Genomic DNA, 23,592 nt, shown 5'->3' on the forward strand with positions numbered 1-23,592 from the left:
CACATTTTCAGTTTTTCTGTTGTTTTTTTTTTACTAAATAATGGTGGTGTCAAGAATTTCAGCTTTCAGTCTTTCAACTAGTTTGACTATTGTTTATTTAAAAGGTGCATTTGTGTAGCTTTTCGGGTGGAGGGTGTTATTGCTTTGTCTGGAATGTTCCACAGTATGGTATTAAACCTTTCTATCTTCAGAAAGACCAAACGAGACCAAGTTACAGGTCAGATCTGTGGAGAAGCGACCCTGCTCACAATCAGAATGCATGTTTTTTAAGTGTTTTTGAGCTATAAATCCACCTGTAATTGAATAAATAAGTAAGGTAGAGCTGACATATCCATAGAAACAAGCAGGTGACAGACCCCCAACCAAAAAGTTACGTAGTACAGCTTTAAGGAAGACTTGGAAAAATGAGCAAAATCTGAATTATAGTTCCGTTTAAGTGATAATGTGTAACTTTCTATAGGTCAAAATTCAACCATCCATGGAATTTAAAATTTAAAACTATAATTTGGAATATTTTTGGTGATAGATAAGTTTTATGCCAGATTGTAGAACAGTATAAGCAAAGAAAAAGCATTTGCGTGAAACAAGCAGGAGGCTCTACACCAAATAAGAGTCAGGTTTGTGGACACATTTACATTTTTAACATCGATAATGACAAAATATACTTACTGTTTGCCAAAATAAAAAGTTATATACTCTGACTTTACCCGTGTATTCATAAAATGTGCAGTCCAAACTCTCACGCGCACGTTTAGGAGCTGCAACGCATTTTAAAACTCTTAGTTTGCGTTTATTATTAATGTTTTCCATAGCTGAGTGGAGTTGGCAAAGGAGGGCCTCTACAAAGGGCTGGAGAGTTCACCGGGGGGAGGGGAGGAAGGCCCGGGGGGAGGGGATGTGCGCTCGTGTGTGTGTGTGTGTGTGTATGTGTGTGTGTGTGTGCTGGGGGGGAGGAGAGGGGGGTTGAACTTGACCCTGGGTTCAACAAACATCATGTGACGAACTGTGGGAGTGAACAGAACGCTGCCATTCAAGCGGCTTCTATGGGTCAACAGAAAGGAAGCCAAACATGTAAACCGTATTAGAGACTTTCATTGTATTATTATAGGCCTTTATACACACTCTAATACAAGAATCTTATTTCAGAACATCTTTGAACAGATACAGGGATAGCAGCTTTTAGGCAGAATTCTTGTTTGAGGAGAAAATTATGGTACTTCAAAAACTGCAGCCTAATTTGCTAATTGCGTCTATTCAAATTGTGTTTTTGATTCGCTTGCACTTACTCTTGCAGCTCTATTTTAGAACATAACATAATGGCCTTTTAAAGTGTCAAGCATGATATACTGTCTTGGGTGCTCCCCGTACCTTGATCTGCCGCCGTTTATCATCTTCTAATAGCCGAGGCATGTTATAAGCACGCAGTAGTCATGAATGCAATTTGACGGCAGAAATAACTTGCATGAATCTGCTGATGATGTATTGAGGTACTGAAGTGTACAGCGTTTCTGCCTATGACGAAACAATCCTGGGAAAATTCAAACTGCGTATTATCTTGAGGTTCAGAGACAAAAGACTTTTTTATAGAGGATTATTGAAACCAGCGTGAACAAAGCAAAAAAACAACTACATTTATGTTTTGAATAAGGGAAGTAATGAAATGTTTATGCATCGGTACAATATTGTTATTTGGGCTGAGTATCATTAAGAAGTTGCCGATACGATACATACCTTGATACACAGGCTGCAATACGATACATATCTCCATACAGTGAACTTTCGGTTCGATATGATATATTTCAAATAGATTCAATAAAAAATAAAGGCTAAATCATGGCTGTGATATTAAAAGTCTTTGTTGAACCACTTCTTGTGCAAAGTTCATATGAAACACACCCATTTTAGTCATCAAAACAGTGAAAATGTCAAATGTGTTCAATAAACAAGTTTCCTTCCACTGAAAAAAAACAAAAAAAAAACTGTATAATTGCAGTAAACAATACGATGTTTCGATATTTTTGCATACCCCTAATTGTCATTTAGGATTTTTAGCAATTTTTTTGTGACCTCACTACATTTTTCTTGTATATTTAGTGGATGGAAACTTGTTTATGCAATACATTTGATTCACTGGTGATTAAAATAGATTTATTTCATAATAACTTTGCACACGTACTGATTTGACAAGGAAATATTGCTGCTAAAATGTATTTGGTTGTTAAAAAAACAAAAGTACCATATTATATTATATTGATTTATTACATTAATCATGTATCGCCGTATTGTGATAATATCGTATCGTGACACATCATGTATCATATCGAATTGTGAGTAACCTCATGATTCCCAGCTCAACTTAAGAGCTCAAAAAGATTTTATTCTGTACTATGTTTTTTTTTTTTTTTACAGTAATTATTTATGCTAATAATTAGGGCTGTGCAAAAATGTTGAAATATCAACATATCGTATCATTTAATTTGATGATACAGAATTGATCTCATGGGCTGCTGTATCGGTACATCGCCAAGAGTGGGGGTTTTTTTGGGATATTTTACTAAATTATTTTGTGACAGAGCTACAGTTGTGTTGCTTGTTCGGAGAAAGTTCACTTGTTTAGGCAATACACTTGACATTTTCACAGTTTTGAGTAAAATAGGTGGGTTTAATAAGGACTTTAAATATCAGGGCCATAATTTAGCCTTTGTTTTTTACGGCACTGTAAACCGAAAACCCTATCGTATCGTGGCCTATGCATCTGATGAAATTAAGAGTGTAACTATATCCAAATGTTATAGAACTATAGGGGTGGGTGTTGTGCCAAAAATAACTTTTACAGCCTGCATCAAGGTTTCAAGTTCATCGTGATTTATGTACACCTATATCTTTAAATACCTGCCTGCCATTAAGACGCAACTACACCCATCTGCTTCTTCAGTTCAGTGTATTTTTGTACAGTCCAAAAGCACAACATCATCTCAAGTAACTTCAGAAAAAAAAGTCATTGGTCAATAACAGATACGCAGATTAATCAACATTTACAGGAAAGCAGCAAATTAATTGTACCAGAGAGCCCCCATGTTTAAACCATGGGTATATAATATTTTCCAGTCTATTTCCCAGTCGTTAGTGTCACAAGTTCAGACGACAATGGATGAAAAATAGTCCTTTGGCCCCCTCTGTGTGTTTCATTTTTAATCTTGTGTTGTATGAAATTGCACTGTCCCCTTTTAAATAAATGTATCTAATCTAACCCAACAGATGCAGCTGCAGCTTGCCAGGTTTGCCTTACATCCTTCTTCTCGGCAACGGGAAAAACTCCAAAGCTATTACCAAGAATGAATGTTGTCACAATATTAAAATTTCTAATTTGATTTTGATACTAAGGAATAAACTTGATACTCAGTACCGATTCCAATGCCAAGATGATAAAAAAAAGCTCTTTAATTAGACAACAGAATGATATTTTCAACATTAAATTGTAGTACTTTCTTTTATATTCCCATTTGATCTTATATCTCCAGCAGGGATGGGCATTTGATTAAATTTTCTTGGTCGATCGTCAGGAGAATTAATGATCGATTTTCGTTTAATCATTAGCATTTTCATTTTAAAATCATCATCATTGTTAATATTACTAATCTGCATAAATAAATTCAACTTTACAACATATAAACCATAACCACTATAGAGCCACATCAGCCCGTTTGAGATTATAATGTGTTTAATTCAGCTTTGACACATTTGTTTACATTTCACATAAACAAAATTTAAAACCGCAAGACTACTGAAAAAAAAACAGCTCTTTCCTCGTGCCAGCTTCTATCGGACTAAAGGACACGAGTCAGTGGAATATGAGTGTTCTCCCTGTCACAGAGGGACGTTGATGATGCTGATGGTGAGTCTGTTCTCTGTGTATATCACGTTGGAGATGCTTCATGTTTTCAGAGATCAGACGTGTGCAGGTTTAGCGCATCTCTTTGTTTAACTATTTTAACTTTAAGTCTTTCATTTCACTCACTTTATTTTCTCTGTTGTGATGAAAAGACTGAAAAGTGTTTGTCTTTTGGATGGATGCGCACTCATCTTTATGTTTCAGTAAACAGGACACTGCTTTTACATGCACCACGACAAAACTGGGATACTCAAAAAACCCGATCATAGCCGGGACACTGATGTGCATGTAAACGTACTCACTGAGTGGTACAGTGATCTCCAAGGAGGTGTGTCAGAACCAAAACGTGGGACTGTGAGGCCGCAACTCCAGTGTTTGCTCTGTCAGACGCAGCTTCGTCTCCTTACGCTACGCACAGTAACCTACATTCGGTTTGTCGATTAAAAATGAACAAGATCGATGAAATTCTTAATGATCAGTTAATGATTAGTCGACTAATCACGCCCATCCCTAATCTCCAGGTAGGTTCCGTAGTGGTCAATGGGCGTGTACTAATCTATGTGCTCTTATATTTGTCCTGTTACAGCTGAAGATCATTCTAAATCTATTCAGGAAAGGTTCACTTCTGCCCTGTAAATGGCTTTTCTATTATCGATACTTATGAAAATGATTATCTAGTTTCGATATCAGTTTTAGCATCAATTACCATCTGATTTTCGATACTTTTGACGACCCCGCCATCAGAAACGATCTAACGTGTGACGTGATTCAAATGTTCCAGCCCCTGTTCCTTGTTGTGTGTGGCTATAGATGCTTTGATTGTGTGCTTGCCTCGCGGTCTCTGCTTGTCCACTCTATTGTCTTTTGTGCGCTTGTTGTTGCTGTTACATAAGCCCTGGTCCACATCTCTGACTGAAGCAGGCCAAGTGATCAATGCGCCAAGAGTGAGGAGCATCCATCAGACTGCTCCTGCACTGCCATTGACGTGCTGAGAGAATAAAATGTCTGCGCCAGGACTATTGTTGAAGGATTTGTGAAAAAATAACCAGAAGCGTCGCGGTCAGATTTGCAATTTATGCAGCGTTCAAAATAGGGTTGCTAAAAGTATCCAAAATCAGATGCTAATCAACACTATAAATAATATCGAAACTAGACATTTGTTTGAGCAGGACTGATTAAAAAAAAAGTCAGTTTCCTAAAATGTGGATTTAAAGTTCTGATATTGATTAGTACCAAGTATCAGTACTGTCTGAAATTAGTATCGAAACTGGATACTCATTTCAAAGTATCCTGAGGGAGTTTTTAGTGTTGGCAAAAATATAAAAAATCTGATACTAATCGATACTACAACTAGTAGCGAAACTAGACACCCATTTGAGCAAGTATCGATCACATTCAGAAGACAGAAATTTACTTTTCCTGAAGAGATTAGCTCTTGAGCAGTATCAGAGACTAGTATACGCCTGTGGACCACCGTGGAACCTACCTGGACCACTGAGGGATTGAATACCGGCTTGAGCATCGGATTCTCCTATTGGGAACATCCCCCTCCTCCCTGTAGAAAATCTGCATTCTATATCATAATAAAATGAAATGTAAATCTAGCGAGACCAGGTCATTCTAATGATTTTCCCAAAGCGGCGCACATTTTTTCAGTCTGTAATATCAATATAATCCTCATTTGCTCACAGAAGTTTACTATGAAATTGTATTTAATTAATTTATTTTTTGTTCCCTATATCCTATAGCATCTGTGACTGTTGATTTGGGAAGAAATATTAATTATTTCCTTACCTGTTTGCCATGAACATAATCAACTCACGTCAGGTGTCATGTCATGCAACAGGGGATTAAAACAGGGTGCTCATCCTTCCCAAATTAGAAAACTTGCTTATGCTCAACATGAACAAATGTGCTGAAATATACTGTAACTTATGTGTATAATCAATACAATATATATAATTAATGTTTTTTTTGTTTTTAATGTACATGTATTAGGGGTGTAACAATATCCAAGTCTCATGATACGATATTTACTGAGATATCATGGGAAAGCTCACGATTAGGGATGTAACAATATCCAAATCAAATCTCTCTGTACGATATTTTCACGATGTACATCTCACGGTACGATATTTATTGTGATATTTTGTGGAGGCTAAACAGCTAAAACTGTGAATGTTACTTTTTCCTCTTAAAATGCCTTGACAAGACTTAATCTAAAGAACTAAGACATAAAAGTGTTTAGAACTGTTATTTCTTCATGTAGTCTGCACTGAAATTGAGCAAAGGATCATGGTTCTTTGTGTTTTTTGTGTTGCTGCACCATAACTCTTAATTTAAACAAAGAGACTTGTAATTCGATATATTGTGATGGTCCACGATATTATTGTGAGAACTTTGACGATACGATATCACGATATTTCAGTTATTGTTACATCCCTAATATATATGTAGCTTAACTAACTTAGTTTCATAAAGGGTAAAATTCTGGGGGACTTTCCATCTGATTTCCGAGAGATTACACAGATATAAAACCACGTAGGAATAGAAAAGAAAGTACTATGATTTAATGTTGAAAATTAAATTATATTGTCTAAATAGTGTTTTTTTAAATTATCATTGTGGTATCGAAATCTGTATTGAGCATTGAGTCTTCCTTAGTATCAAAATAGAGTTTGAAAGTTTAGGAGACTTGCCAAGACTGAAATATTAACTGACAAACTATTTCAGAACACGTCCGACCAGATCTTAAGTACAGGGTTAGCAGATTTTATGCAGCATGAGTTGTTTTGTTGTTTGTGGACGAGATTATGGTACTTTAAAAACTGCAGCCTTTGTGAATTGCTAATTGCGTTCATTCAAAATTCTGCTTTGAATGCCTTAGCCTTGGTCTTGTGCGCGTTAAGAGCCTCTATAAAGCTTATTTTTGCAGTTAATATTTTCAAGTGTAAATGCTACGAGAACGCAGACAGATTACAGATTAGAATCCTATTACAGGGTATTGAAATGTGTTACTGTCTGAGTCATCACCCATAATCCGTCGTAATCAGGAAGTCAAAAAGATAACCACATAGATTATATTAGATCTAAATTCACAACTCTCTGTAAATGGCCGTGGTAAATGAATAAATGACACTTCATCTCGCAGTTTTTAGTATCCACTTTAGTACGTAATATTTCACACAGACGAGCAGACAAGAGCAGTAAACGCATAAATCCTTCTTCGGTGCAGGCAACTTGGTGGATCAAAAACGGAGCAATTTTAACTGGATATGAAAATAATCTAGCACCTATAGAAAAATATTGAAAAAAAAAACCATAAAATAACACAAAAACATAATTGCTGTAATAACAAGGCAGTGTCGAGTTGATTAAATGTAATTTCAAAGGCCAGGCAAAGCGATATCATAAAAAAAAGTGTGAAAAGTTTTTTCCTCATATTGCTCGACCTTGATTTACGTGTCATTTTTACTTAGTATTTCAAATTAAAACAGCTCTTAGTATTGATTTCATGAAAAGAAATCGTACAGACTTTTAATTTGCGGCATTTAAACACAAAAATGAATAGAAATTTGGTTCGTTGAAGGTCTGAACTCTGCTCCAACTCGCATTCTTTCACTGCAGCCGTATTATTGACGATTAGATGTGACTGAACCTCAGTATTAAAGAGACAGTTCAGAATTTTGGAGTTTTTGGATTTTCCTAGTGAGCCAGATTGTTGGAGACGTGTGGAGACACTTTTTTAAATATTCCATCCAGTCCTTGTATTTGCAGAGGTCACTTGTGCTAGGCTAGTGCATGTCAATGGCCATAGTTAGCCTGCCACTAAAAAACAGTCTTACCCACTCCACAAAACACCCGAAGCAAAACAATTATAATGCTAGACTGTCGATGTGTTGATAGAATAATTTTAGAAGTAAAATCAACCTTGCATTTGAAGGATTTATGTCTGAGCAGCAGCAGCAAGTTGTACTTCCTGATAAAAAGCTTGGCAGCGGCGGACTGATATATGAGAAAATAGTCCCTCAACATGCAGCGATTCATGCGATGTAAGGTTAGTTTTATCTCAAACAAAAAGTGTCTCCAGACGTCTCCAACACTCTGGCTAACTTGGAAATGAGGTCCTATGTCTAAAATTCCGAACTGTCCCTTTAATAGTCCAGCCCTACTTGTTACATTAGGTCATATCAAGGCTGTCCAAGAGTTCTGTCGGGGATCATTTGTGCCAATTGTGCCAGAGGTCCGAGGGTCAACAACCTTTCACTGAAAATACCCGATAACAGTGAATATCTTGGTAGAGCTTGGCTGAATACAAAAAGTGCAGAAATCTCACCTCTGCGAACAGTTTTAATAGCTCACCCCAGGGAGTTGCACTGGCCCTTAGGAACTTTATTTCCACAGCCTGTACAAACACGATAGCACGACGTTGCCGCACCCACTCGGCTTATAATCAAAACACAGACAATAGGGGTGGGACGAGATCCAATTTCCACAAGACGAGACACGAGATTGGATCTACTCGAACAAGACAAGACGAGATGTTGAGATTATTTAGGCTATGATAAATATATTGTGCAATTCAGTTACCAATTTTAGCCTCACCACTGAATATTTCTGATGTTATTGTAGCTATGCTTTTTTGGGACTATGCATTCTCAAAAAAATGTAACTCAGTACCCTTATTTTTTCAGTGCAAATGTAAAAACATGAGAAAAAAATCTCACAAGATCATTTTTAGTATGTGTGCACAATCTTGTACCAATTTTATCTCGCGAGATCTTGTCCAATCCCTAATAGACAAATAGGTAAAAAAAGTACAACTGGTGGTTAAAGATCAGAAATTGTAAGAAACTAAAAAGTAGTTTATAGTAGTATTTGACTGTATTGTAAGTGATACTTATCTATCTTTGCAGACTGGGCAGTGCCAAATGGAGCAAAGGGTAATGACAAAACCGTACTGGGTAAACAGGATTCACTAAAAACTTGCAGTGTGTTTATAATTCACACAGTTCTATGATTAGCAATAGTTTACAATTAAAACAAGTATTTAAAAAGGCTACACCCCTCAGGGATGGCACACGATCTCGTTACACAAGATCTCGTTAGACAAAATAGCCGTGCACACGTGAGAAAAATTATCTTGAGATTATTTTTCCCACGTGTTTACAGATTATGTTATGTGAGTTACATCTCTTACAGTTCCAAAAAGTAGTACTAGAATAGAAACAAAAATATGAAATCAAATAAATTGTGAGGCCAATATCGGAAAATGAACTGCGAAATGTACACTACTTGTCAAAAGTTTTAGAACACCCTAATTTTTCCAGTTATTTATTGCGATTCAAGTCGTGCAAGTCCAACGAAGAGCTCGAAATGGTACAAAGGTAAGAACTGAGCAGCCAGAGGTTAAAAAAAGCTAAAAGATAACAAAACACAAGTCCACGCTCTGCCAAAAGTACCTCAGGAAAAAAGAACAAGATGGTAAAGCTTGAAAACATGGAGTGTCCAGCACAGTCTCCAGACTTAAACCCCATCGAGCTGGTTTTGGGATGAACTGGACAGAAGAGTTAAAGCCAAACAACCTACAAGTGCCACACATTTATGGGAACTTCTGCAACAGACTTGGGAAGAACTTTCTGAAGAATATTTAATTTCTGTTGTAAAAAGAACGAGCCACGAGTCTGTTCAGCTGTTATATCTGCCAAAGGTGGACGCTTTCATGAATCAAAAGTTTAGAATACATTTTGGTCAACAGTACTCAGTAAAAAACTGGAAAAAGTGTGGTGTTCTAAAACTTTTGACCGGTAGTGTATATATTAGGAATTATGTTCAAATCTCATTTTGTTTCCTTCTCATGGACCCAGTGTAGTATCTAGTCTCGTCTTGTGGAAATTGTATCTTGACCCATCCCTACTAAACATATTTCTGATTATCGCAAAACTAACAAATATATTTAAGCACACATAAGGTTAAAAATATGGTTATTGTCCAGTCAGTCCAACGAAAATGGAAAATTGATCATCAAACTTTCTACTTGGCTGCCAGGACAGTGCATTGTCTGCTTTACATTAGATAAGTTAATGTAATAAGTGATGCCAACAATATACCAGTCTGACAGCTAACAACTGTAAGCCAAATTTAATAGGCCTGATATATGTAGGGTTGGGCAAAAAGCAAAAAAATCGATTTCATCAGATCACTCTTGAGAGATAGTTGGTTTGATGCATCTGCCGTCTGTATGTATCCAGTACTCGATGTCAACAAAGACTTTTATTTCCTTTAAACTAAAATAAATAAGACAAAACTAATCCAAATGTGGTATAGAGCTGTTATTCATCTCTGAGGTAACCACACAACAGCTTTGTCTAATTAAAAACTCAAACATTATGAGACTACTGGGCTAACTACGACCAGTAACTAGACTTATTAAATCCATTTATATGTCCAACCAGGAGATCAGCTGAACCAATATCTGGAAGCCGATGTCTGATCCAGCAAATTATTCAATATTGGCGCCCAAATCCAATACCATAATTGGATAATCGGTGCATCCCTAATTCAAAGCATGATCGGTACAAAAAAAGAATTACTAAATCCAAATATGATGAGATCACCGAAATGGCAGAGTGTCAAAAGCATGAGAAAACAGACCAGCATGAATTTGCAGTTATGACTTGCCTTTTTTTTTTAATCAGTCTTGCAATTAGTTTTACAGCATATGCTCATAAAGTAAGATTCTGTTCAATCGAGTAGAAATACAAGTGAAAACACGATTGAAGAGGTCTAAACTACAGGTATAATTAGAGGAAAAGATGGGATAATTTGTTCCTTGCAGAGACATTCTAATCTGTAAATCTTTACTATTTAACCTAAATAGCAAAACAACTGAAATTGCGATGTCAGTTGCAAAAAACTATAGCAAAACCAGCTCTAAACATGAACTCTTTCCAAGAACAGAGGACTCAAGAATGCGCTAGACAACTGAATTCAAATCGCCTTTGACCCAAAACCTGTCAGACCACTCTTGTCCACGTCTACAGCAGATCAAAGAACCAAAAATAGGTGAAAGGGGAGCCTAAGAAACATTCAGGGCCATCTAATAATTTACAATTTGCAATAAAACTTTGTAGAAATTGATAATAATAATTAAAAATCAACATTTTTGGCAGAAATTAAAAAGTTGCATCTCATTTACGTTGAGCAAACAGACATGTTGCGGCGCTCATAAGTTATTTGCTCTCCTCAGCACATATAAACACACTGATTAGGGTTTTACTTTCACTTTAACATAGCGAACCAGAGCAATAAAACCACACGTGCTTCTTCGCGGTGGAGGCCTTGTAGTCTGTCATCACCACTGATCTAAAATGAGTGAGTACACGCCCAAAAATATGACTGATATTTCCGTGGCCGTTTCGTACCCAGTGCAGTTGAGCGCCTCTCCTCGTCTGGGCCTGATCAGACTGCACTTTGTTACACGCAGCGGACATCCAAGCACACATGGACTCCTCCAGATGTGTTTTTAGATCCTGGGAAATTTGAACCACAACTCCTTAATCATAGTTCCAGGGTTTACAACATTTCGAAAATGTTTGGCTAATTTGAACTAGTGTTATCATAATATTCAAATTTCAAACTTGATTTCAGCAACAGACTCAATACTGACTCCAACACCACAACAATAATAATAATCACTCTTTCTTTAGACAAGAGAATGTGATTTTCAACATTAGGTCATAGTACTTTCTTTTATATTACCATGTGGTTGGGGTAAGCGATATCTTGATATTTTAAAATATATCGAGATATTTTTAAAACAGGAAATGGATTCTGACATATTGTTTATATGGATATAATACTTATATTTAAATCAGATTTTGCCTCTTCACTTGTTTGCCTTCTGTGTACGTGTTCCCACTTCCCCGGCACAAGGAGTTTTTTTCGACGCTTACAGTTTATGCAAATTAGTTTTGTTTCTGTAAAATGTAAACAAATGTGCAAAGCTGCATTAAACACATTATATTCTCAAACAGGCTCATATGGCTCTATACTAGGGTTGGACAAGATGGCAAGCGAGTTGGTCCCGAAAAAATACTAGTACTTTTGCAATTTGGCAGCATTTTGGCTTCAGGCGCACATTTGTTTACGTTTTACAGAAATTAAACTTAAAACCACATGGCTCATTTGCATAAACTATAAAGTGCTGATAAAAACAGCTCTTTCCTTGTGCGCTGATGCGGTTCAGCTTCTGTCGGACTAGTGGATTATATGTGTTCTTTCTGCGACAGAGGATGTGCTGCTGATGTTGAGTCTGTTCTGTGCTTCTATCATGTTGGAGATGGTTCATGTGAAACTTTTCAGAGATTATAAATCTGCAGGTCATACACACAGACCGTATAGTGGTGTGGCTTTGTATCTTACCAAAGTCGTACTAAAACATTTTGGTAATAAGGTAATACCGTATACCCCAGTAAAATTCTGAGAAGGTTTAACGTTAAAGTTTATTTATGCAGAACATTTTAATTAATAATCTGCTGCAGTGTAGAACTTGTACAATAGTGTTTGGAAACATTTGATCTGCGGTGGATTGCTTCTTCTGCTGATTAGAAACATCCCGAGCTCCCTCTGCTAAAGGAACTCATGGTTATGGTTATCGCACGGTTAACAGATAATGCAAAACTGAGCTTGAGTTCAGCCGAGTTGTTTTATTTTTTAATAAAAAGAAGGCAATATGTATTATTTCTTCCTTTATTTTACAGTTAGATTATTTTTGTAAACAGGGATTTTTTTTAAATGTCACAGAAGCACTTTCTTTCTACATGAACCGCCTAACTCTTCGCACAAATTTGGCATATTTGTTTTTGCAGTAGTTTTGGGGGGATTATTTTTCCTGTACAAATATCGAGATATAGCAAAATATATCGAGATATATATTTGTGCTCCATATCGCCCAGCCCTACCATGTGGCCTGATATCTGTGTAATCCCTCAGTGGTCCAGGTAGGTTTCATAATGGTCCGTGGGCGTATAGTAGTCTATGCGCTCTTATACAGCTCAAGATCTTCCTAAAGCCATTCAGGAAGGGTTCATTTCTGTCCTGTGAATGTGATTTCTTTAGCTCAATTGAGTATTTCGTTTCCATACTAGTCTCAGTATCCATTAGTATCTCCATTTTGATACTTCTGGCAATCTTAATTTGGACTGGACCAGTTATCAAGCTTTCCTGGCGTGCCTTTAAAACGTAGCGACTATCACAACCAAACCTCACAAATAAAATGCTCCATGAAATCTCTCTCCTGCTACTCACAGCTCAGTCAGTGTGGGAGTGTGTCCGTGAGTCTAGCTGCACACAGTTGGCATGGGGCCCTGTTCTCTTCTCGGCGTGCCCAGCCCCCACACACAGCTCAGAGCTACCAGCTGCACTGCACTCCAGTAATCTGTAAATCAGTCGCACGCAAAAAAGAGGAAAACACCAGGCGAAGGCAATATACCGCGGGGTTACGGTTATGGAGACAAAAGCTGGCGTGGTATTCTCCCGTAGCTGGCTAAATGTTTCGCGGTGTTTTTGTCGACTGCGGGCGATAACGCTGCCGTAGATATGGCGATGTTAAGATATTTTTGACCTGTTTGAACTGTTATGGTTGAGCGAAAAGAAAATCGGGTGCCTCATTGTGTGAACATCGAATGTTTGTGTTGTTTCTATATCGATACTAGAGACAGAGCGATATGGATTTTTACGATATGGCCGATACCGATTGTTTAGAATCCAGAGAAACCGATGTTACTGACATGTAGGGCCAATTTTTATTATTTCCCGCCAAGTTATGTAATGAAACTTTACTACAAACTCACCACCGTTCTTTTTTTGTTACCATAAATCTTAAACAGAGTAGCGGAGTCGTATTTTGTGCAGTTATTTCTTCACACTGAAATGTTCAAATAAAGCTTTATGTATACTCTTTCGTAGGTGTGTGCAAAAATATCAATATATCGTATCGTTTAATGTGATGATACAGTATTGATACTGTGGGCTGCTCTATTGATATATCACCGAGAGTATTTTTTTTGTATATTTTACAACTTTATTTTGTTACAGCTACAGTTTTGTTGCTTGTTTAGAGGAAGGAAATTTGTTTATTTGACATTTTCACTGTTTTGATGATTAAAATGTTTGTGTTTCATTTGAACTTTGCATAAGAAGTGGTTTAACAAAGACTTTTAGTATCACAGCCGTGATTTAGACATAATTTTTTTATTGAACCATATCGAATCGAAAGTGCACTGTATCAAAATGTGTATCGTATCGTGGCCTGTGTATCGAGGTATGTATCGTATTGGCAACTTCTTAATGATACCCAGCCCTACTAAACATCAGTACTACATTTCAGCCTCTGTTGGAGATTTAAGGCTGATAACCATTGCGCTAAAAAGTGCAACTATCGGTCGATATATCGGTCTATCTCTAATCGATACTGTGGTTTAGAGGCGATCCCAAGAACAGCAAATTTTGGAATAGAGATTACAAATGCATTTACGTCTTAAAAATCAATAATTAGTTCAAATGTGTATGTGCTTTTCTAGCGTCTAAGCTTTATGTCACACACCGGTGTACGCAGGCGAGAGGGTAGAGTAAGTGTTTTGCCCAAGGACACAGAAACAGTATTCATCTGTGGAAGCTGGAATCGCAACCTGTGTTTATGTCAACAGTGAGATTCGAACCACGAACCTTCAGACCAATACCAACTGAGATTTATAGCATTATAATTCACTGGAAATGTGTTATTTAAAAGTAACTTCTTCTTCAAGTAATCTGAATGGAACAGCAGAGTATAAATAATAGTACAAAACATTTTTATAGTGATTGATTGGCCCAACCTTGGACCAATATCCAAATCTCTGAATGAGTGACGGGTCGATTTAACCAACTGTAATGAAGTGTGAAGTTTCAGAAGGAGCAGATGACTTCAGTTATATAAAAAGACACTAAAATCCACATGACTCACGATAAAAAATAAGTCAAAATCATGATCTGGCCTGAGGAAAACCGTAATATTAATTCTTCGCCATATCACACACCCATGAATTCTTAATGTCCCTGTATAATGTGCTAAATTATACTTGATCATGTCAGTACTTGCGACGTCTTCATTACCGCATGTAGCCAAAAGGTAGATCGTAAAATTTGACGCCTTTTTTAATTCATGTAACACTAATGCAAAAGTGAGGCTAGATAGACAAGCAGGTTTGTTAACTGAGAGAGAGAATTATGTGTCTTGAAAGCGAATACACTAAACTAAATACGCCTTTTTTATTTTTTCGAGTGCAAAGCAATTCATCATTTTGATCTAGAGGGTTGTTAACAATTCAACAATCACTATTATCCGAGGACAACCAGATGTTTCACAGGTTTTGGGTGTATACATGTACTTCTGCCAAACATGACTAATACTAATTGATACTGAAACCAGCATTGAAAATAGATACTCAAGAACGTGACCAAATCTGACCGTTTTTGACAGTTTTGGAGTATTCTTGTTCAACACATGGATAAAACCACATGGTAACTTAAAAAAGCAGTATTATTATGTGCTAAAAATTACACTCTATTGTCTTGTCTATTTTTAAGAAACAGTTATCGAGTTTTGCGCCTTCTCCTTAGTACCGAAACGTTTGAAATCTTTCGTATTGTGACAAGACTAGTTAGTACGCAATCAGAGTCGATACCAGTATTTTTGTGTGACTTTTAACAGCATTGGTCAATATTTTCTTTGTGAAACTGGCCGCTGTCCACTGTAAACAACAAAGTATTCGGTTATCCTATCTAAGAACCTGTTCTCAAAAGCATGGAAGATCTTGGTTCTTATTTCAGTCTCTGCTCAAATCTCTTTTTTTTTCTTTTACACATAATTATTGCGATTGCGAGTCCAAACACAATCATGTAACCCAATAAACCACCAATATTGTACCTGAAATATCAATTAATCACCAAACTATCGCCAAATATCCAGCTTTGTCAGTTTTGATACCGATATCAATGCTTTCACTTTTAAGTATCTGCGAATACCTGACATACCAGTGCAGGGCTGGAAAACTAAATTTATTTTCTTAAAACACAAAACAACTTCTAACACAAGTGAGTCAGTTGAGTTATGCAACGACTAATTACTGAACAGCTTTCAATGAATAAAAGCTCAAACATTACAAGACGTTCAAGGCCAAAATTAGCCTGTAAATTATCTTATCAAATACAATTAAAGGCGAAAACAGGAAATTGGCTTAATCAAAACTACGAAACCAATACCTGATCCAGCCACATTTTCAGTATCAAGTATCTGTGCATATCAAATATTAGTAACAGCTGAAAATGTCCACGTTGAATCACTTCTTTGTACACAAATGTATCGCAAGAATAGACATCCTAGTGGTGGTGCCAAGCCTGGATAAACAGGGTGGAACGTGAACTTGTCTAGAAGAAAATAGCAGAATTGGTGATCCATTAATAGCCTATAGGAAGCAAGACTTACTGCCAAAACAACACTGAAGTTAATCATTAATGATCACAGGAATGTGGTAGTGTAAATAATAGGTTCCACAGAATATAGCTATTGCATAAGTAGATTATTGTTGGCTCAATGATTGGGCTAGTATCGAAAAACTAATCTTAAACTTGTAATGACTGACTATTGTGACACCGGTAATTATATGGCAGGAATTATAGTTCAATCCAGTGCAAACACAGCCTATAATATTCAGGTTGTATTGCTTATGCAGTGTGAGTAAAAAGAACTAGTATTTCAAAATGGTGATTTAACTTTAGACTCTTGAACAACATATAACCCAGTGTAAAGTAAGTAAACAAACCCATTATAAGTGACCTAAATAAAATAACTTGCTCACAAAATGAAGTAAAAATAGAAAAAAATTCAGCTAAAATACACTGATTTTTTGCAAATATTTTTAGAATTCTCTTGATAGTAATTATGTCTAAAAATATTACAATTACAGCCATTATGATAAGCTACAGTTGCAGGAAGGAAGCGCGCGCTCACCAACACAAAACCACGCACGAGCACTGCCCTACGACGCTGCCCATCCCCCATCCGCACAAAAAATAACAAAATAAACCCCGTAAATCGCGTAATAAGCATACCATTTCGCGTAAAGTCGTCCATAAGCGACTGTTACGCGCCGGGGCACTATTTATAACGCCAATTACGCACTTTAAAGCCGCTAAACACTCACCGAAAGCTCCAAGCCACACAAGGGGGGCGCCTTCTCCTCTGTGCTCCTAATATGGAATCTCCTCCTCCAGCGCCTTCGTTGTTTTCAAGCGCTAATTTCACCCCCAAAACGGCGTTATATCGGCCTCAGACTCGGCCACGCGGCGCTCGGGATGCCCAATGACCGACGCGCGCCCGAACCAGCGGCATACGTGGCGGTAAATCCGGGTTAGAGGGGTCTGGAAGGGGCAGTAGTGGTAAGATTGTAGCCGCGCTCGGATCGTAGAGAAAGAGCCAAGCGCTTCGGTAGCAGCCAACGGCTTCAGACTGAAACACGGCGAGGGGACCAGCCAGGCGCAAATGAGCGAGGGCCTCCGATCGGCTCTGCAGGAAGGCGCTCTCCTCTCCTCTCCTGCTCGCTGCCTGCTACATCAAAATGGTGTCGCAGTGTGGAGAAGGACAGGACATGGCTGCAGATGACAGGCAGCGCAGAATATGTGCCGGAACCGTGATCGAAGAGCGCGTGGATGCCTCCGAGTTGCGTTTATACCGGATTTTGATGCATAGATTAGTCGGTTTATATATCGATTACGCGCGCATGAAGTGACAATGCGTGCACAATGGTGATCCAAAAGCCTGTCTGGGTTATTACAGGACAAAGACACAAAATGCTACTGTAAATCTGGTTGTATAGCGCGTATGTGTGTGTCTATTGTCTGTTGGGGGATGGGCGCGCTGGTGAATGCTTGAATGTAATGCACAAAAGGAGCTCCGCCTCTTTGTTTTTGTTCAGCTGTCTGTAAAATGCATTGGCTGCAAACAGAAATAGATAGGTTCAATCTGGCAGCGTGCAGATGTAGGGCCATTAGAACTATGCACAAACCGCATAGGCTGAAGCTATTCGGAAATAGTGTTGAGAATAGCGTTTTTAAAGTTTAAATAGACGAACATTTCCGACAAAAACAACTCTTACACCAAAGCTCAGAGTGGATAATAAAAAAAAATTCAAAAGATAATAACTCCAGCCATTAAAGGTCAAGACACACTGTATGTATGAACACACTTTATACTCAATACCGATTCTGATACAACAATGATGATGAAAAACAATCTTTATTTAAACAATAGAATGTGATTTTCAACATTAAACCGTAGTATTTTCTTTTCTATTTACATGTGGCCTTTCAATGGGCGTATACTAATCTACATGGTCTTATACTTGTTCTGATACAGCTCAAAATCATTCCAAAGCTATTCAATAAAGGTTCATTTCTGTGTTTTTAGTCATGATACTTGTTCAAATGAGTATCCAGTTTCGATACTAGTCTTTAGTATCGATTAGTATCTGTTTATAAATACTTTTGACGACCCTAATCTATATAAATCTCAATACCGTAGGCCTATTGATGTCTGACATTCAAGCATTCAACTGCCCGAACACTAAACAGTCTCTAAAATATTGGATATGGGGTCGTATACTACGGGAGCCAGGCTGGCGCCACCTAGTGCCTCGACTCACGACTCGGTGAGGAATCAAAATACAATAGACGGTTCGCAAAAACCCCGGACGTGCAAGTTTTGGCACCAGCCAATCAGAGAAGAGTGATATATTCTGTGTTGTCAGCGACTCCCGAGATCGACGATTTAAAGCTGGAATAAAGAGAATGTTTGGTGAATTTCATCAAGGGGAAAGACGTTATTGCCATTGTTCCTACGGGATTTAGGAAAAGCTTAATATATCAGTTAGGCCTGTTAGCGGCGCATTACATATGTCACAACCAAATAGCAGCGATTGGTTAAATTAAAAAAAGTACCCGTCTACCGTCGAGCAAACGAAATCTAAGGCTGCAAAGTCAGACGGTTTCTACGAAGTGAAACCAGCTGATGTATCGGGCTAATATTACGTAAAAAATGACTTGTGTTTTGTTTCATTCACACATGTTTAAGTAATCCTATATTATTAGTCTGCCTACATCTCCAAAGTTCAGAATGCTCTGTTCCACCTTGTGATGTCATGAAGCAGTAGTTTTCAAGTTAACACCTACTTTATAACTTTTCATCAGTAGAGATTGGCTGGAACTAGGGATGTAACGATATCCAAATCTCACTCTACGATATTATCACGATATGCATTTCACGGTACGATATTTATTGCGATATTTTGGAGATGGGAAACTTTTATACTTTTAAAATACAAGGTTTTGGTGTGAATTATTTGCATCAAAATCCCAAGAATTCAAGTAAAAAACATATTTCTTCATGTTTTCTGCACTGAAATGAATCATGGGATATGCAGTTCCCTATGCTTATAAGCTGTTACTACAATTGTGAGACTTTTGACGATACGATATCACGATATTTCGGTTATTGTTACATCCCTAATTATAACACAGATCAGAAAATAGCCTAATACGAGCCCTTTAAATGTGAAAGTAGCTATATTTGAACCCAAGATTGATTATTTTCTTCCCCAGCCTGGTATGCGTCATGTATTTATTTTTAGCGACAATGGAATTTTGATAGTTTTTTAATGACTTGAGATGTTACTTTCGAAGGATGAAGTCGGATTAGTTCAGATCTAGACGCCAAGAGACAGGAGAACCGAAAATATACCGGTATCTGAGCGCGTCTTTGGCTGTGTGTCGGAGCCCGGTTGTAAACAGTGTGAGTGTGTGCTGCCTGCTGTTGATGTGCGGCGTTAGCGTCTTCTTGTCATGCCGCGCGCCTCTCGCTCAGATAACGCTCCGGCCGGGGAGGGTGGGGGGGGGTGGAGTGTGGGGTGGGGGGGTGTGAGCTGTCGCCACGGTAACGGCACAGGCCTGATAATGACTGCTCATCACAGAGGTGTACGGCGCCTGGGTACAAATCACACCGGGAGGGTTAGAATGGAGAATCCTGAATGGGGTATTTACTGTGGAATTGGGATCATATTTTGCAGTTTTTCAGAGTGCCTAGGTCTAATTCAGGGGTAAATGCTCTCTCCATTCCACCTAAACTTACAATTAAAAGGCGCTGTACCTGATTTTTTACCATCTTTAAAATGTGAAAGTGTAAATGTTATTCCAGGGACCGAAGTTATACATCACTTACCCTTTTGTGTTCTAAAACTCTCAGAGACCAGAGCAGAGTTTTGCCGTGACAGTAAAGCTTGCAACAACTAGCATGCTAACATGTACTTCCTGATTATCAGACCATCCATTTCATACTGTGTAACAACTTAAAAACCCTCTTGACTTAACCTGAACCTAAATACAATGTCATTTCTTGCTACTATCACAGGTTTTTACGCAGTGTTTACATTTTACTTCAAGGTGCCCTGCAAAAAAAGAGACTGCTAACCAACAACTAGCATGTAACAGCACACTTCCTGCTTATCGGTCTATTACATTACTACTGTGTAAAAACCTAAAAACCCTCTAAACGTACCCTAAATCTAAATACAATGTCATTTCTTATTATTATAGGTTATTACGCAGTGTGTTTGGTGCTGTAGAAAAAAAAGGGACTGCTAACAACAATTAGCATGCTAACAGCACACTTCCTGATTACTGGATCATTACATCCTGTGTAACAACCTAAAAACCCTCTACACTAACACCAAAACTAAATACTATGTTATTTCTTGTTATTATTACAGGTTATTATATATTGTGTTATGTTGTACTTCAAGGCGCTCAGCAAAAAAAGGGACTGCTAACAACAATTAGCATGCTAACACGCACATCCTGATTATCAGACTACTACATACCGTACAACAACCTAAAACCCTCTAAATTTAACCAAAAACCTCTATACATTGTCATTTCTTGTTATTATTACAGGTTATTATGCAGTGTGTTTGGTGCTGTACAAAGAAAAGGTAACTGCTAGCGATAACTAGCATGCTAACAGCACACTTCCTGCTTCCCTGGCAAACTAAAAAACAACACAGTTTAATTATTAATTGGATGCAGACATGGCACAACAGTAGCTGAATCTTAACCGCTTTCACAGTAGGCCGACATCTGTTGGGGGGAAAAAAACAAATTAAAATCAGGAACAGTCACCACAGCTATTTGCACAATCAAGACTTTTTTTTTGCTTTTTTTTTAACAACAAATATTTGAGTTCTTTTTATTCTGCATTTCTTTCACAGCTAAGATCCAAGATGTTAAAGTCAAAGCAATCAATCCTAACTGAGTCGATCTAATTGATTAACAACCAGGAACTGCTGTAAAGATCTGATTGGTCAGAATTAACCTCATTAAAACCTCATCTTTTTAATTCTTGTTCTATAAGCTCCGCCCACAGAGGAGAAACGCCAATAGTAATTAGCCACCTCTGCTCGATTGCTTAGGCCTTGGCGTCTTGGATCTTTGCTGAGAACTTTTTGACCACAAATTTTACACTATGAATTTTGATTGTTGAATCTGAGTACTTGAAAATATTTGTGCTGAATATTTAAAAGGCAATTTTTTTATTTATTTTTTTGATATTTTAAACACATTGGACATATTGTTTCATCTGATTTTGAAATTTAAATGCAGCTGAAATTCTCATTTAGAAATTTTTAACTGCGTAAAAGCAAGTTTGAATGATTGATGAATTTTTGTTCTGAATTTCAATTGCCATATTTTTCGGACTATAAGGCACACTTAAAATCCTTTAATGTTCTCAAAAATCAACAGTGCGTCTTATGTTTTAATTCTGGTTGTGCTTACTGACATCGAACTGATTTTATGTGGTACACTGTGAAACACAAAAATCTGTGAAAAATCGCTTTTTTTTTCAGCGCTTATAGTTTATGCAAATTAGCCATGTGGTTTTAAGTTTTGTGTCTGTAAAACGTAAACAAATGTGTGCAAAGCTGCATTAAACACATTATTACTCAATGTATATTTGGGTCCTCTTCGTAGGAAATAAAAAAAAAACTAAAATTTAATTATCCACCTACATTCACATTCATAATACACATTCACCAAGAGGCAACGCCGGGCGAATTATTCCACGATCTGAAAATGGATCATGGATGCCTGGGCTAAGGGATCAGTCTCAAGTGTCGTCTGTTTGTTTCGCTTAATGCGCCTTATAATCCGGTGCACTTTATGTATGAAAATAGATGAGAAAAATCAACGTTATTGCCTTATAATCCGGTACACTTTATAGTTCGAAAAATATGGTATACTTAAAAACTCAACGCAATTGAAATTTAGAACAAAATAATTCAAACTTGCTTTTACACAGTTAAAAAATTGTAAGTAACTTTCCAAATCAGATGAAACAAATGATCTTCCATATTTTTCACACTCATATTCTCAATGATTTCTTCCTTTACTCTATTGTTTAGCGGTTTAACAATGCTCGGCCTCTCCACCGTAGCCTGCAGCCCCTGGGTCCATGTGTCTGTGTACAGTAGATCTGATGGAGGCAGAGGTAATGGTCTTTCTCCGGCGGTGGAGCCATAACTCAGCCTGGCCTGACTGCAGGGAGACGGGAATAGCACGGCTGGCTGCTCCTGCTGCTGCTAGGAGCTGATTTAATTATTCAGCACCTACAGAGCGCGGTGCCGGGGAGGACGAGAGAGAACACATCCAACTGTATCTGCCGGGTACAAGGATTGATTTACTGATACCTTCCGAGAGGACAGTTAGCGTCTGTGTTGATGCTGTTATTGTCAGACTGTAGGTTCAAACACAACGGTGTGCATCGGTACTTTGCGGTGATATTACATTGCGGGGTGTTCTACGTGTGTCTCTGTGGTGGAAAGCTCAGCGATTACCATGGGGACACAATGCACAAGTCATCAAACACTGTTAAGAACGTTTTAAGATGAATACAAAATGGACTTTTACGGCAAATTTTAGGACTCTGACAAACTAAAAACTGTTATCTTTACTATCTTTTTTGCTACTTATTTAGAATTTATTATTACTATTTATATTTTTGCTCTTTGTTGTTGTATTATATTGTGATCTGTGAGCCGCTGTGTCCAAATAATTTCCCTTGTGGATCAATAAAGTTTGTCAAAGTCTAACTTGTGACGTTAATGTTATTCAAACGGGACTTGTATAGCATCACAAATCATCTCATCTGTTGCAGTTCCAGCCAAGTGAGCTGTTTCTTGTCAGATCGTGTTAAATTAAAGATCAGATTCAGTCTAATTTGAGTAACAGAGCTTCTAACAGAGTAGTGCTTCCAGTTACTTTATTAAGGGTACATTTTGGATCCAAATATCTGAAAAACGATCAGCGCTAAAGTCTGTTTAAAGGCGCTGTGCTTGAGTTTTACTGTCTTATAAATGTGAAAAACTGGAAAAAAAGTTCAATGGAAATGGATTGAAATGGTCCAAAAGTATTCCGCATTTACTTCATGCATCGCGATCTTTCACAACAATGAATTTATGAGTCCTTTTCACAATTACGGCGCAGTTTGGCCGTAACAGTGAAGCTAACGGTAAAGCTAAAGGTAAAGCTAATGGTAGCTAACGGTAAAAACAACA

At 37.6% G+C, this 23,592-nt stretch overlaps 1 protein-coding gene across 1 annotated transcript in view; it reads right to left on the minus strand.

Moving 5' to 3' along the window:
• Positions 1–17,584, minus strand: part of tbl1xr1a (TBL1X/Y related 1a) — a 71,319-nt gene extending 53,735 nt beyond the window's left edge. The window contains exon 1 of the mRNA XM_020918589.2: positions 17,137–17,584. The gene's annotated coding sequence lies outside the window, so the exon portion shown is untranslated. The remainder of the gene's footprint in view (positions 1–17,136) is intronic.
• Positions 17,585–23,592: the final 6,008 nt, after the last annotated feature.

This window comes from Boleophthalmus pectinirostris, unplaced genomic scaffold (genome assembly GCF_026225935.1).
Source record: "Boleophthalmus pectinirostris isolate CB_2022bp ecotype Guang Dong unplaced genomic scaffold, ASM2622593v1 HiC_scaffold_7, whole genome shotgun sequence".
In the NCBI taxonomy this organism is placed as follows: Eukaryota; Metazoa; Chordata; class Actinopteri; order Gobiiformes; family Gobiidae; genus Boleophthalmus; species Boleophthalmus pectinirostris.